Here is a 16,400-nt window from a genome sequence, read left to right as displayed (position 1 = left end):
AGCAGTTTTTGGTTGACCACAAAATTGAGAAAAAAGTATAGATATTTCCCATATATCCCCGGCCCCCACACATGCATAGTCTCCCCCTATTATCAAGACCTTCTGCCAGAGTGGCACACCTGTGACAACTGATCAACCTACATTGACACCTCATTATCATCCGGAGTCCATGGTTTACGTTAGGTTTTACTCTTGGTGTTGTACATTCTATTGGTTTGGGGAAATGTATAATGACATGTCTCCATCAATATAGTATCAAACAGAGTAGTTTCACTGCCCTAAAAATTCTTTGAGTTCTGCCTATTCATCCTCCTCGCCCCAACCCCTGGCAACCCCTGTTCTTTTAATCATCTCCATAGTTTTGCCTTTTCCAGAATGTTATATAGTTGGAATCATAAAGTATATAATCTTTATAGATTGGCTTCTTTCACTTAGCAATATGTATTTAAGCTTCCTCCATGTCTTTTCATGGCTCGATAGCTCATTCCTTTTTATTGCTGAATCATATTCCATCGTTGCAATGTACCACAGTATATTTATCCATTCACTTACTGAAGGACATCTTAGTTGCTTCCAACTTTTAGAAATTATGAATAAAGCTGCTATAAACATCTGTGTGCAAGTTTTTACATGGACGTGTTTTCAGCTCCTTTGGGTAAATCCCAAGGAGTGCAATTGCTGGATCCTATGGTACCATGGCAAGAGTATGTTTAGTTTTGTAAGAAAGCACCAAACTGTCTTCCAAAGTGGCTGCACCATTTTGCATTCCCACCAGCAATGTGTGAAAGTTCCTGTTGCTCCAAATCCTTGTCAGCATTTGGTGTTGTCAGTGTTCTGCATTTTGGCCATTCTAATAGGTGTGTAGTGGTATTTCATTGTTGTTTTAACTTGCATTTCTCTGGTGACATATGTGGAGTATCTTTTCATATACTTACTTGCGATCTATATATCTTCTTTGGTGAGGTGTCTGTTAAAGTATTTTGCTCTTTTTTTAATTGGGTTGTCTGTTTTCTTATTATTGAGTTTTAAGCATTCTTCATATATTTTAGATAACAGTCCTATATCAGATGTGTCTTTTGCAGATATTTTCTCCCAGTCTGTAGCTTGTCTTCTCATTCTCTTGACATTGTCTTTTGCAGAACAGAAATTTTTAATTTTAATGAAGTTCAGCTTTTCAGTTATTTCTTTTGTGGATCCCGCCTTTGGTGTTATATCTAAAAAGTCATTGCCAAACTCAAGGTCATCTAGTTTTTTTCGTATGTTTTCTTCTGGGAGTTTTATAGTTTTGCATTTTAAATTAGTTCTGTGATCTATTTCAAGTTAATTTTTGTGAAGGGTGTAAGTCCTGTGTCTAGATTCACTTTTTTGCATGTGGATGTCCAGTTGTTCCAGCACTATTTGTTGAGAAGACTATCTTTGTTCCTTTGTCAAAAATCAGTTGATCATATTTATGCAAGTGTATTTCTGTGCTCTCTATTGTGTTCTATCCTAATATTCTTAGAGAACCAGTCTTTAATCACCGTGTTAAATATTTGTCACAGTGTTTCGCTATTTAAGAGGATAAATAGGATTCAACACAAGAACTGCACATCAATTACATTTATTGTTAAGACAGGCATTATGACATTTAAGTAGTAAAAAAATATAATTCAATTTGTGGAGTGGTAAGTGAAGAAAGTTTTGATAAATGAAGTAATACTGAAAGTGGATTTTGAAGGTTAAGTAAGAATTGACATTCATTTCATTCATTCATCAAAAATTCACTGAACTCCAAGAGCCAAGGTTGATTGTATTACTGGGGATACCACTGTCAGTCAAACAGGTATAGTCACTGTCCTCATAAAACTTCATTCTTGAGCAAGAAGTAGACAATAAATAAGTGATATATAATTTAATGTTAGGTATTGATGAGTAATATGAAGAAACACTACCCTCTACTTACAAAAGATATTGTGGACAAAATGACCTTCTAGAAAGAGTGATCAGGAAGGCTCTCTGAGGAGGTGATGCTGAAAGCAAAGAGGAAAGCATGCAAATGGGGATGTGAATTCTGGGCAGAGAAAACCTCACAGCTAAAGGCCATGAGTCAGGAACTTGCTTGATATTCTGAGGAACATTAGGAAGATCAGTCAACTAAGGTACAAGGAATAAAGGAGGAATTGGTGGGGAATGTCAACAGAGCCATAGCCTGGGGCCAAGATCCTTTAGGGCGTCATCAGAGAAAACTAGTGGTGAAGGGTGGGTTCAGCAGAGGGGCTAAGGTGCAGAAAGACTCATAAACAGGATTATAAGGAAGGTATGTTCCCAGAGTTTCAAGCAATTTGTTATGATTTTATTGCATTTTACAAATGAAAAAGGATTAAGAAGTAATACTGTGCAGATTTTAAGCAGTTTTAGAGGGAGCAACATGAGTAGGAGAATGAAGTGTCACATTTGAGTTTTAGCAGGATCACTGCTAGCCGAGTGGAGCGTCATTTGGAGAGGGTCAAGACTGCAGGCCAGGAAACGGGCTAGGTGACAATTATAGTAAGCTAAACAAATGATCAGAACTGGAACAAAAAGGTGACATTAAACAGTGTAGAACAGCGTAATCTTCTGATCAACGAAACCACATTGTAAGGTCCTAAAGGGCAAAAACTAGGAATCCTTTAGTATCAGTGCCTCCTATATAAAAAGCACTCGAGATATACTTGAAGAAATTGGTGGGTTTAATTTGAAATTTGTACTATCTAAAAATCAAAATGAGTGGGGCCAGCCCAGTGGCACAGCGGTTAAGTGTGCACGTTCCGCTTCGGTGGCCTGGGGTTCACCGGTTTGGAACCTGGGTACGGACATGGCACTGCTTGGCAAGCCATGCTGTGGTAGGCATCCCACATATAAAGTGTAGGAAGATGGGCACGCATGTTAGCTCAAGGCAAGTCTTCCTCAGCAAAAAAGAGGAGGATTGGCAGCAGATGTTAACTCAGGGCTAATCTTCCTCAAAAAAAAAAAAATCAAAATGAAGAAACCCTTACATAATCACAAAGAAAAATTATAGTAGTAGAAAAAATATAAGTTTCTGTTAGAAGACAACGCACTGTTAGATGAAGGAAATATTCTAAAATGCTGGGAAAGGGTATGCTAGGCAAGAGCTCTGCCAAAATTGGCTCAAATTGACAGAAAATGTATATAATGAAATTTTTATTGTCTCGAAATGGAAGAATTCTGATTTACAGCAGACAGTGGGACGATGTTGTTCAAGGTAATAGTGGAAATGAAGTGTTGGTTACTTGGATCAACTATAATGATAATTAGGACTTTGAAAGAAGCCCTGCTGGTCATTGTAATTCATCAAATAATTCTACAAAACTCAATGACTTTACACGAGGTCTTTCCATCCCCTCAGGCAGAGTAAAAACCATTTGGAGACATTTCATGGAAGAGTAACACAAACAATTAAGGTGTAATATGGCTAAATGACAGTTTAAAAACACTTAAAAGTCTTAATTGAAATGAGAACACTTCCAGGACCGGCTTAAGGTAGTAGAAGAATTACTTAGATTAATGTGAGGAAAACAAGAGATAATGGCATGAAATTAAGTAAATCATGCTGACCCTAGAGTTTGTGGATCATCAAACACTCAAATGGCGGTGTTAAAATCACTATTTTTTTAGCGGGTTTAAGGATAAAGGTAGACGATTGAATGTTTCACAGGAGAAATTCTTTAGAATGTAAACTAATGGGCATATTCAAACTTTAAAAATTATCCCTACAAATGATGTGATACAGAAACATTCGCATTATAAAAAGGGATATTTTTCTTTAATAGTTATCAGTGAGACAAGTTGAATCATTGGGATAAGACTTTAAAATGCTCAGGAAATCAAGTTTTGCTAAAACCTAGAGTCAGAAGTCTGCCTCAAATCATCCATTTCCAAAGAAAGAAATCAAAGTAAAACGAGTTACTGAACAGATGGAAAAATAATGAAATGAACATTTTAATTTGGGGATTCTAATGTTTCTCATTAACTTTGTCCAGTCTCCTCTTTCTTTTAGAGATGACTAGATGATTGTAAAACATAAAGAGAAGTGCAGAATGTAAGAATAAAACAAAGTGCCTGGATATTTCAGGAAGAAGAAAAGCTGCTCAAATAGCCATGGTCCAAACTTGAAATAAATCAGATGAAATTAGAAAAGGAAGTCACTGGTTTAAAGAAATATAATGGAATGGATACCAAACAGAATGAATGAGAGTCGGAAAGACAACAGGAACATGGTGTTTCTTATCCCAAGAAAAAAGAGAGAATTTTGTACATTTGAAAATAATATATATTAAATACATAAATTAATAAAACCATGTCGGTAACTCATGGTCCTCAAATATGAGGAAAAATTTATTTTGAATGACTTACAGAGGAGTGAGGGGAATCCATCTCAGTCTTTTCCTTGGAATGAGGGAAGGTCATGACGCTTACCATAGGCAGGACACGTTACCTTAGTCCTTGACTTGCCTTTGTAATGAACAATATTCTCAGAGTCAAAATGGTATAAATGCTGCTAAGTGATTTTCAATATTTTGAATCAATTTGTAAACCAATGATGTGACTATTGTGGGGGACTGAAATCGGCCACTCCAAGATATGTCTCTTTGGCATGAGGATTATTTTGGGCTGGTTACTTTTTAAAACTGTAGACAGGAAAGAAATTCTGAAAAGTAGAATTTACTTACCCTTTGTTAAGAGACATTTACATTTGTAAAGGGAATCTCCATCTGTAAATGTGTCTCCCTCTCTGTACCAGGAAGAAGGGGGGATGACCTTATCTCTAGAAACTCTTATCAATGTGGAAGGCAAGGACTTTAATACACATAATAACGTTACTTTTGTTTACTGTGCTTTTCTGGTAATCTACCATAACTGACTCCCCCAACCCCAACATCCTCCTTTGTCTTTAGCTGAGGGGATTTAAGGGGAGAGCTTCTGCCGTTTTGGCCAGTTGCTCAGTTTGCCTGAGCCTCTCCCATGTGTACATGTTATAAAGCTTTGTTCAATTTTCTCCTATTATTCCATCTCATGTGAATTTAATTCGATGTCTGGCCAGAAGGACCCAGAGGCGGTAGAGGAAATGTCTTCCTCCCCTACACTATCATGGTACAAAACAATGTGAATGTTTTCAACCATTACAATGTCAAATTAAATGGAGCTGACACAATGGGGAGGAGAAGTGGAAGGAAAAGAGGAGCCCTAATTTCTTTATCTTACCATGTGTAGGCTTGATTACCTAAGACAAAATTTTAAGTGTATTATTAAAAGCCCAACAGTAAACACTAAAGGAATTAAAATAGCATCAAAAAATAAGTGGGCATCAGGACAGAAGAAAAGGAAATCAGCTAATCCTCATCTATCGTAGCAGGAACAGATATATATGTACAACGATTAATATTAATGAATCAAGAAATTATCCAGAGATATGGAAGTAACTACCAGAGGAACTAAAAGCAAAAATAGTTCAAGTGGTTTCTTCTGGGAAGCAGCACTGGGGAGGGTAAGGATGCGACAGGGACCATTATTTTTCATTATACTTCGGTGCTACTATTATTAAAATTCCTATGGGTAACGATATATTAGCATTGTAAAATTATTCATTCTGTATAAAATTTTTAAAAAGGCAGGCAATCTTAATTATAGTATTTCCCTCATGTGTTAGAACGAGGTCATGCTTTAAAAATCAGAATCAAAAACCTAAACTGTATTTATATTTTAATTTAAATATCATTTTACTAGTTTTTTTGAGAAATGCTTTAATGTATTGTAAAAAGTCGACATGTAGTTCCTAATATGTGGGCTGTGATCTACGTAATCTGATATATTTCTTTAGATAGAAATAATTTAGAGTTTCTGGAATGAACTTTTGGTTCACATCCTTTTCTCTAATACTAAGTAATAAAATGTTATCACTTAACCTATTAACAGATATAATTTTATGAGTATTTACTGAGAACGTAAGCCTAGTTTTACGTTTCTGCATTTCCTTCCAAGAATGCACTCAACTTTTTTTTCCAAACTTTTATTTCCACCTACTAGTTTCAGCAACTTTTATAATGGGGATGTTCAGACTAATCCAAAGGGCAATTTACACTTAACCTTTTTTAACAGAATTCCCTGAGCAGGATGTCTCAGCAGCTCATTTACAATTCTTACTACAGACAACAGACTACAGCTTGTCTCCGAGATTGGCCTTATGAATTGTAACCACAGGAGGAGACAGTAAAGGTTTTGCATTCGTTGCATCTTGGCAAAGGGATTATGCCTCAAGCAGCTTTCCCTGGAGTCCAGTCAAATAGAATCAGGGGTGAAGAAATTACTGACCTTTTTCTACTGAGCTGCCATGAACCTCATGCAAAGAGGCCCTTTGCTGAGGAAGGGCAAGAAATGGCTTGAGTGTCTTTTTCTGATCTATAAAGAAGTCTCTCTCTGTCTCTGTCGATTTTTCTTGCTCATTTGCCCATGCTTGCTCTTCTTCTCTGTCTCTCTCTCTCTCTCGGTTATATGTACATATGTGTGTGTGTGTGTGTGTGTGTGTGTGTACGTATGTGTGTACAGATGTCTGTATATATGTCCGTAAATACGTATGTATATATATGTACATGATGTTAAGCATTGACAGAATGTGTTGTGGGGACAACACAAAGTCAGAGTATTTCTTGAAAAATTCTAGTCTGACTGATGGAACTGTTGGGGCATTGTCCTATAACTACTCCATTAATATGCGTTTCTACATCAGCACCCAAATCCAATCTCTGGAGAAAAGTTACCTATTTCCTAAATGAGTTGCTACTTGAATTCAAAAGGAACTAGAGAATGCAAACAAATCTATGACATGTGGAGGGAATGACAGGCACATAATACACATTTAGTGGAGTAAGGGATAAATGCAGCCTCATGTAGTCCTTGGAACCACAGTAACACAAACCTTCATAAAATGTGATCCTTTGAGTCATCAGGCCGGTAATTCCTATGGCTGCTTAGTGGGGGATTTTTTTCAATGTCAACGTTAAGATTTCATCTTAATTTTTAGCATGTTTAGAAATAGAAAGATGAAATCTATACCTTCTTTATCAGAGAACTATTTCACTGGAAAAATGCTTTTTAGCTACTTTATGCAACTTACAAATCTTCTCTAAACTGTGAACATTTACTATCCTAGAATTCCATAATAAGAATACTCAGTTCAGACTGTAATCTTGAATACCATATAGAGATTTCACCTGTTCGTTTTGGCAGAAAATTTCCTGGTAGTCCTAATTATATATATACATGTATATATAAATATGTATATATATATATATATATGTATATATATACATGTTTAAGATTTCACACCTAGTTTGAATTTTAAAGATAGTTCTCTAGATTACTTTATTTCTCAAGTTCTGGGAAATTTGAAACAGGAAAACAACGTTCAAAAGAAAATACTACAGAAAAAGAGTCCTTGACTTATAGTAGGTATGAAACATATTAGTTTCCAATTTCAGTTAAGAAGAGAGAATTTTCTTTCTGATGCTCAGTACAACTAAGGAGATGATTTGTGCAGGTTTAGATGCATTGCTTGAAGTAGGTGGAGTGAATATTGATCTTTTCAAGACATGAATGTTACTACAAGAAAGAAGGCATGGAGAAAAATAGAAATAAAAATTTACTCAGAAAAGCACATTAATTAGATGCTCTCCTATGCCTATTAAAATTATATAGCATTGGTGGCATAAAGTGGCCAATCTGTGGATCTATTTCCCCTTGTCATTTATTGGGCTTTCCCTCATTTACCCATCTTCTCTTTCCCCATTGTGTCTTGTCTATCCAAATGGTCTCCGTCCTCTTTTATATGTATATTCAAAAAACCCCACAAAAACCTGAAACAATGTCTTACTTGATACCTGATTGGAGCTTCTTTCATGGCAATTCAAATTCCATATGTAAATTATTTCAAATTTCTGTATGTTTGAATGCCACTCAATAGATTTCAAACGTCTCACATTGACACATTCTGACTGCTCTTCTCACACAGAAGTGGTCTTTGCTATCTAACAAATTACATTTCAAGGCTATCATGTGCTTGGGAAACTTGGTCCCTTCAATGTGACAAAGAAAAAGAGGAATTTCCTCACTTGTGGGAGAAGGTAGTTAGGCAGAGGGAGATAGAGAGAGAGAATGAGAGACTGAGCCCTTTCTCTTTACCTGAAGTCCCCTGCCAGGTGTCTAACAGGTCCAGCAGGCAGGTGGTCTCAATGATCACAGGATGCCTAAGCCCCTGGAGAGTTGGAAGAGAATAGGGGCTTGAATCCTATTCTTTATTTCCCATTTTTCAGGGAGGATGGGTGAAAGTTCTCATTTGCACCCTCCTGAGAAATCATTGCTAACCTTCAGGTAGGAAAATTAGTGACTGTATAATAGCTACTTTCCCTTAAGTTTTATAAAGATACTAACTTTTGTATATTAGTCATTGAAAGCATTTCAGAAGACTTTCTCAAGAAAGTAAAGAGTGCTTATACAGCTGTTATTACGTTTGCGCGTGGGTAAAAGATATAAAGTATTATAAGTTGCTTTTAAGTCCTCAAAATAATCTTTGGGCTGATCTCACTTAGCAAATGATACCCCCCACATATGAAGAGATTCAAGGACCGTTCACATATATTGTCTTGACTGTTGCAGAAATATCATAGAGTGATTTGCTAATGGCATAAGTAATTTCATTTTTTTCTTATCAAGCAAAAATAAAAAATTCACACTCAGATTAGAGTCAAAGATTTTCAACTCATCTCCTATAAAAGGGAAGCCAAGTTAATAATGGGGCAGCCAAGCCTGCAGAGATCCTTACACCAGCCAGTTTCTTGGTTTAAAAATAATCACGATGTAATTTAAACACTGGTTCCTATTTCCTACAAGGTATCTGATGATACATAGCTCAGTTTACCCAAGTAGATACCACATCTCTTCACAGATATCAGAATCTATCTGTTCTATCTATTGAATAAACAACTGAGGGAGAATTTTTCACCAAGTTCTTTTAGAAATATACAAGTAATAAAACTATTCTCAGTAAGTTAAGAAAACCTCATGCCATCGGAGGAAAGCTTCCTGAGATGAGCAGGAAAAGCAGAATTTTTCTGAAACAGTCTCCTTGGGAACTTTTCTCATATGTTTTACTGATGCCAGGTAAAGCTACTTTGAAACCCATTACCGCATCCTTTTCACCTTGAGAAGATGCATTCCACAATCTAATTGCCCCTTCTAACAGAAACCTTCTCTTTAAAGTCACTTATAAGTAACGATCACATCTCTTAGTTCTGATCAGTTGGATTTGGACACTAACTCTGTATTTTCTTCCTTCTCGTGAAACTAAATCATCTATTATGCCTTCTTGCCCAAAAAGCTACTAGAAATAATGCCAGATATAAGGAATTTACTAACTTTATTAAAATGTCCACTTTTACATAAGGAAAATCATCTTCATTCTCTATCTAGAATGTTTGGGGCCAAGAAGGATGGCATGATTCAGCCCTCATTACTGGACAGTTGTTCAGGCATGAGCACTGCAGAAGCCTTTTTAAAAATCCTCTTTCAAATTCCATTTTAATGGAACAAACTGCTGGAGATGCGCCAAGAAAATTGTTCCTTAACTTTTGCCTTTAGAATCGTGACCCCTAATGTCTTTACCAGGCTGATAACTTCTGGGCAGCAGAATAAGCCTGCATTCAGGAAATCTCTTAGCAGATGCACACTACTGGAGCGCAGAACAATGATGCGGTTTGAGAACTGCCGCTGGAGAGCGCTGTTCCCTTGTGAATTATTCCGAGTACGTTAAGGGAAACTAACGCTTTTGTTAGCTAATGTGTTTCACCTGCAAAGATAACAGTTGCATTCTGAATAGATTTGGGCAGGCAGGAAAAAAAAAACAAGCTGTTGTGCTCCCCAATTTCTTGTATACTGTTCACAGAATTTGGTTAGCTTTCTCTCTGAGAATTCAGGTGCTCAGTGTGAGTTACCAAAAATCAGTCATTTGCTTTTTGTTTCCCCTCGTTAAGCCATAGATATTTCATCCTCTGGCTCCCTCTATGTTTCTTCTATTAACAAGACTACTTATACCTGAGTAAGATACAGATGCCTTTATAAAATGAAGAGTATGGCATGGGGATGGGGTGTGCTTTTGTTATTGCAGTAAACTTTCTTCAAACATTCAAGTAGTTTTTGTGATGATAAGACACTTCAATTTTCTCATCAAGGCATTTGAGCATATTGTACTTTTCAGGCTTTGGTTTGGTGGTAGGAGCCTTCAAAATTTGTATATTAAGGTTTCAGCTCTTTAAACGGGTCAGCATTTGGGTCCTTTAATTTCATACTGAGTATGTGAGTTAAATTGCTTCGGTAAGATCTGTGGCAAGAGAAAGAAATGCATATGAATAGATGCAATCCACAGAAAACCTGACCATTACATTGGGTCGTGGCATTTTTGCCATGTTTGTCAGAAGGTAATTCTTTGGGATTTCCATTCCTACCAACCTTCTGAGAATTTCCTGGGCAGTTCTGTCTCTGAGTACAGAGGTTGAGAGGTGGTTAAGTTCAGAAGACCAAGGTGTCTATCTTATTCTCTTTGAATTGCGTTGCTGTTATGTGTTGCCAATTTAATGAGCCAAACTTCCTAAATTCAGCCCTCTTTCTCATCAGTGATCTGGTGAGCATGTTCCTCCTTTCTGAGGGACTACTCCAAAGCATTGCCACATGGGCTTCTTGACTCTTGAAATCTTGCCCTACCATGACTACTTCCTGTCATATGAATGATACGACTCCATCTGTTTTACCAGCCCTTTCTAGGATTTTTTAATTTAAATGATTGACTTCTGGTTCCCAAATCATCTGCAAAAGAAGTTATGAATACCTTGGGGTCTCTCCCTTTTCACCTTTCTCCTCTCAGTCATAATTACCTGAGGTCTACAGGGGATTGCTTCTCATTGCAGACATGCATCAAATATCAGGCAGAAGCTGCGAGATCTTGTCCAGGTCTTCCATTTACATGTTGCTATCATACAAAAGAACTTGCTCGACGTCTCTGCTCCTTTCTCTGGAGAAAATGAAAACTGGAGGGGTTGATTATTTTCTCCCCTCCATTTGGGTTTAGGAAGATGAGGCATTTCTCATTTCTAGCACTAGGCATGGATTTTCAACCTGTCATTTTCTCCTGTCAGCCAAGCACACACAGAATGTGCAGTCAGCAGTAGGAGATAACAGGGATTCTGGGAATAAGAGCAATCGGCCTCATCTGGCCTTGAGTAGTGGAAACACCATGGCGTCTCATTAAAAGGTCTTCTCTTCTCCTTCGGGTTTCTTCTAATAGTGCAGAGGCAGATTGGCTGTATTCGCATCGCTCTTCTGCTTGTGGCTGATGTAAACAGATCTTAACTTCATATACATGTGCACTGCTTCTCTGATAGTTGTCATTTGCAGAGTGGTTGCAGCTGTTCCCAATGCTGCTACAAAATACCTTTTAACCAAGGATGCTGCTGCTCCCCTGCTGTAAGCAACTGTGGACGGGTACGTGATTCATCAGCTGTGCTCTGACACTGTAGAAATATAGAGGAAAAAGGGAATGCTTCTTTCCTTTGATTCCATTACAGAATGCTACACCAACTCACAGCTGGAAACAAATTAAAGTCGTTTTTCTGATAATACAATGAGAGTGGTTTCCAAGTAAAGATCCTATTCAAATTATTCACGATGTTTTCCCTTCTAGGAGTATGTGTCTTTATTTGCTAAATGAGATTGGTTTGCATTTAAATGTTGATAGCAGAGAGAATTCTTGTATTATGCAGGCTCTGGCAAGGTGATGTGTGGGGCAGTTACATATGTACCCTTAGCTGGGAGATCGCTCTTCATGTATTTATTGGGTCTTCAAATGCTCTTCTTTCATCTTGAGTTACAGGAACATTTTAAAATCATCGTAATAATCCGTTCATGTTAATAATTATTTTTTATTTGCAAAGATTTAAGTTTAAATTAGTCTCTTTTTATGGCTCCATATGCATTTCTCTTTTCTGAAATACAGCTTTCCTCCTGTATGTCAAATTTCTGTTTCTAACTTTGAAAATTATCTGTGATTCTTTTCTTAAATATAATCAGGTAAGGCAAACGCTTGGTACTCCCAAGAGGTCTGTTTTCTTTTCCTCTTTAAATTAGAATGAAACTCCAACACCAGCACAAAGGTAGGACCCATATTGCCTTTGGTTTCTTTTATTGCTTTAAGCGTTTTACTGGCATTTGACAACACGAAACACAAATATGAACTTCATATGTCCTTCAGATCTATCACACATTTGCTCTTTTTGCTAATGGCTTTAATTTTTGCTCTTCCAGAAAGCTTTACTTACAGAAGAGAGTGAAGAGGCTATTGAGAAAGTAGTTTACTTCAGTAAAATCAATCATAAAAAGGAAGCAGCTGAAAGAGCACCACAGACACAGATTGGGGGCCCGTCTCCCTCCCCCGCCTTTGGTTTGGGTTTGAATGCTGAGACTCAACCCAGCCTCAGATTTTTCTTACTGGGACATATATGGTTGTTGATGCACATGGCAAGCACACAGTAGGTGCTTTATTTGATCCATAGACACACATATTGTGCTCTTATATTTAATGAGTATTGCCAGGGTTAATACTTCAATGGGTTTCTGTGGGCTTCCCACGTACTCTTTAGCTCATTTCTTTAGTTCTCTGCTGACATCTTGTTCCCCAATCCCATCTCCACCCCATAGAGATGCATTTCTTTGAAATGATAATATGTTGAGATTGAAATGTATCCTATAAGTGATCATAGATTTGGGTCTCAACTATCTCACACTCTGAGCTTCAGTTCCTGAGAAAGGGGACAGAGGGACACATTGACATTGTTGCAGTAATTTTTATTAGCTAAGTTCAAAAGTATTTATTAACCATGTTTTGATGAAGAAAAGAAATCGTATGTAAAAGGTAATTTTTATTTTTCATATTGACTTTACTTTCTGAATTAGGTATATTTCATTAAGCTAGTAATAACCGTATGTTATATGTCATCTAAAAGCCTAAGGGAGTGATAGGTGGCCAGCACTGGAGTTCACATCTCATTATTCTTTGGCTCCAAATTCAAGCAGGGCAATATCTAAAACTCTCACATGATGGTTGATCAGTGACCCAATGAAATGAGCTGTTGAAAACATCATTCCTGTTCATAGGAACTGTGTGTATAATTCATGATATGAAGGATTACAAATAGTATGCTTGCTGGCAGTGTCAGACAGGAGGCCAGCAGTTAATGGTCCATGGAGGTTTAACTACCCATATTCCCAAAGGTGCTCCTTGTAGGGCAAACATGAGGCTCAATAATGGAAAACATTAGGAACTTGCATCTCCACTTCCTCTGCCTATTGTGGGAGCAAGTAGATTTATTTTATCAACGCTAGCTCCAGATTCATTTACAGGTTTTTGTCCTCTCCCAATTTTGTGAAAGTATCTGCGTGCTTATAAAATAGTGACTTAAACACGTATTTTGTTTATACTAAGTGATAATATGCTTCCACTTCATCATTTCTATAAATGGAGAGGTGGCTGAAAGATACAGCTAATCTCTTTATTAATAATAGTTGTAATGCCTATTATTCATAGATTACTTAATATGCTTTGACACTGTTTTGTAAGTGCCTAAGTACGGTTTTTAAGTATCTCATATAATTTTTAAGTATCTCACAATTTTATGTGGTTGTTATTAAAAACATTTTACGTGGGAGAAAACAAAGACAATTAGAATAGGTAAAGACATCAGGTCTGGGCAAATGAGTTGAAACTAACAAGGCAAGTTTTAGAGTGGATACAAGCCTCAACCCTCCATAGAAAGTCCTACAATTCGCTTTTCAAAGGTAGCTACAACTGCACAGGATTATGATATAAAGAAATTGTGTACTGTGCTTCCTCACTCTCACCTACATTTTCAACAGACAAAAGTCACAGATATGTATTGTGTACTAAGCACTAAGCACTCCTTGGGCTTACTTGCTGCAGCAGCTGACAAGTTAGAAAACGTCTTCGCCTCCTGGGATCTAACATCCTAACGGAAGGGAACACATATTAGATTTGTATGCAAATATGTAAAGCAATTTAAGGTTTTACGTGCTATGAATAAAATATAATTGAGTCATGTACCAGATTGGCTGGGGTGTGACGATAGTTGGCTGCTTCATGTAGAATAGTTCGAGAAGGCTTCTCTGAGAGGCGCCATTTGAACTGCCATCTGAATGGTGGAGGATATTTGGGGAAAATGTGTGGGAGAAGTATTACTAGAAGTGGAAAGAGCAGTAAATGCAACAGCCCTGAGATACGAACGAGTCTGAGCAGTTTAGACTGAGTTGTTGCTAGAACAGTCATTTACCATTTCAGGTTTGCAACTGTAACATAAAAAAATTAAACGAAACGAATGGTTTCTAAGGCTCATTAAATTGAAAAGAATCTGCTCTACTTTATACGTTTCCAAGGCTATCACAAAGTTTTGGGAGACGGATTTTGGGACCAGAAGATCTTTCAGTGTTATTCCCCAAACTATGACATGGAAGCATGACTTCATTTTGTGAGTCTTTCAGGGGGAATGACATGCCCGAGTTTTGTTCATCTTTCTTCATTCACCAAAAGACCTGATACACAAGTGAACACCAGCTAGCTAATAACCTTTTCAAAAGAATATATATAAATTTTTTTTTTACTATTTAATAGTGGTTTTCCTCTAAAGGAGTGACCTCTGAATCAAGTTTTTATCATAGCTCTAAATACACCTAATTATCTCAAAATTAATTTTAATTCATGTAAATATCTAAACACAAATATTATTTATTTGAGGAATTTATTGCAGCAAACAACACAGTTAAAAGATAAAAACGAGGGCCAGCCCAGTGGCATAGTGGTTAAGTTCTCGTGCTCTGTTTTGGCAGCCTGGGGTTCACAGATTCAGATCCCAGGCATGCTCCTGCTCATCAAGCTGTGCTGTGGCAGTGTCCCACATGTAAAGTGGAGGAAGATTGGTACAGATGTTAGCTCAAGGACAGTCTTCTTCAGGCAAAGGAAGGAAGATCGGCAACACATGTTAGCTCAGGGCCAATCTTCCTCACTAACAATAAAGAAAAAAAAGACAATTTGATATAGAATTGCGAATCTATTGAAACTCATTTTATTGCTATAAAGATATGCTTATGTGTATATACAATTTACTGAGCAAAGGACTGTATCAAACATCAGAATTTCATTTCTGTTAATAATATTTCAATGTTTCTAATTAACAATTCATTAGTGTATTGAGATAATTTGAGGAATTTTATTTGAAGCCATTGATTGGCCTTACTAGACATAAATACATTTGTTTTGATTACTGTTCAATATTATGTCCTTTATCGCAAGTCTCAAATCTGCCATGTTTCTTAGGATATTAACGTAACAATGTCGAATGGGATTGGAGCTGAGAAAAATTACCTGAGGGCATTTTTGTTTTGTACTTAAATTTTATTTTGTCACTTATTCTTATTAGCAATCATTAAGCAATTTAATAATTATAAGCTCCATTAACATTTTAATGAGTCTAGTGGCCATTGCTAAGTGTAATTAAATTAGTTTTATTGTATGATATTTTGAAGCTGTGATTAAATTAAGTTTTACTGTGCATAGAAGAATAAACCTATGGAGAGATTGCTAGTCACCAAACATCTTATTAACTTTTAAGGTACTGATAAAATAGACATTAATGGAGACAGGAGAAAAATATAATTCCCTGTTGAGTCTATTCACAAGATAAAACTTTAATCATTTTAGTTGAGATTCAATCTAATCATGACAGCATAATTTTATTTAAAAGTGTTTTTGGGTAGAGATGGAGAAAAGGGGAAAAAGGGATAGGTTCTTTTGGTAATAATATTCAGCTCCTCCTCTAGTTTCTGCAGGTATAATAATATAGGGGCAAGATTGGATGAAGTCTGCAAGCTAATGACTTGGAGTAGGTAAATGTAAATTGGTGTGGAATTACTTGATACCAAATAAGATCTCATATATTCATTGATTAACTTGAAAATTTTTTATAGAAATGGAAAAGTCATTTTAGTTTAACAAGTGTTTACATAAACACATATTAAAGGCATTAAAAATGCAAGCCAATGGTAATTTTCATGTTCCTTATTAGTATTTTTTACTGACATTCACATTTTTTAAAAAATTCTATTGAGGTCATTGTGGTTTATAACATTGTGTAATTTCAGGTGTACATTATTGTTTATCAGTTTCTGTATAGACTGCACTGTGCTCACCACCAATAGTCTAAGTTTTATCCATCAGCATATGTGTGTGCCCCTTCACTCTTTCCCCCCTACAC

Source organism: Equus quagga, chromosome 22 (assembly GCF_021613505.1).
Source record: "Equus quagga isolate Etosha38 chromosome 22, UCLA_HA_Equagga_1.0, whole genome shotgun sequence".
In the NCBI taxonomy this organism is placed as follows: Eukaryota; Metazoa; Chordata; class Mammalia; order Perissodactyla; family Equidae; genus Equus; species Equus quagga.
Note: the sequence above shows the minus strand (reverse complement) of the source record.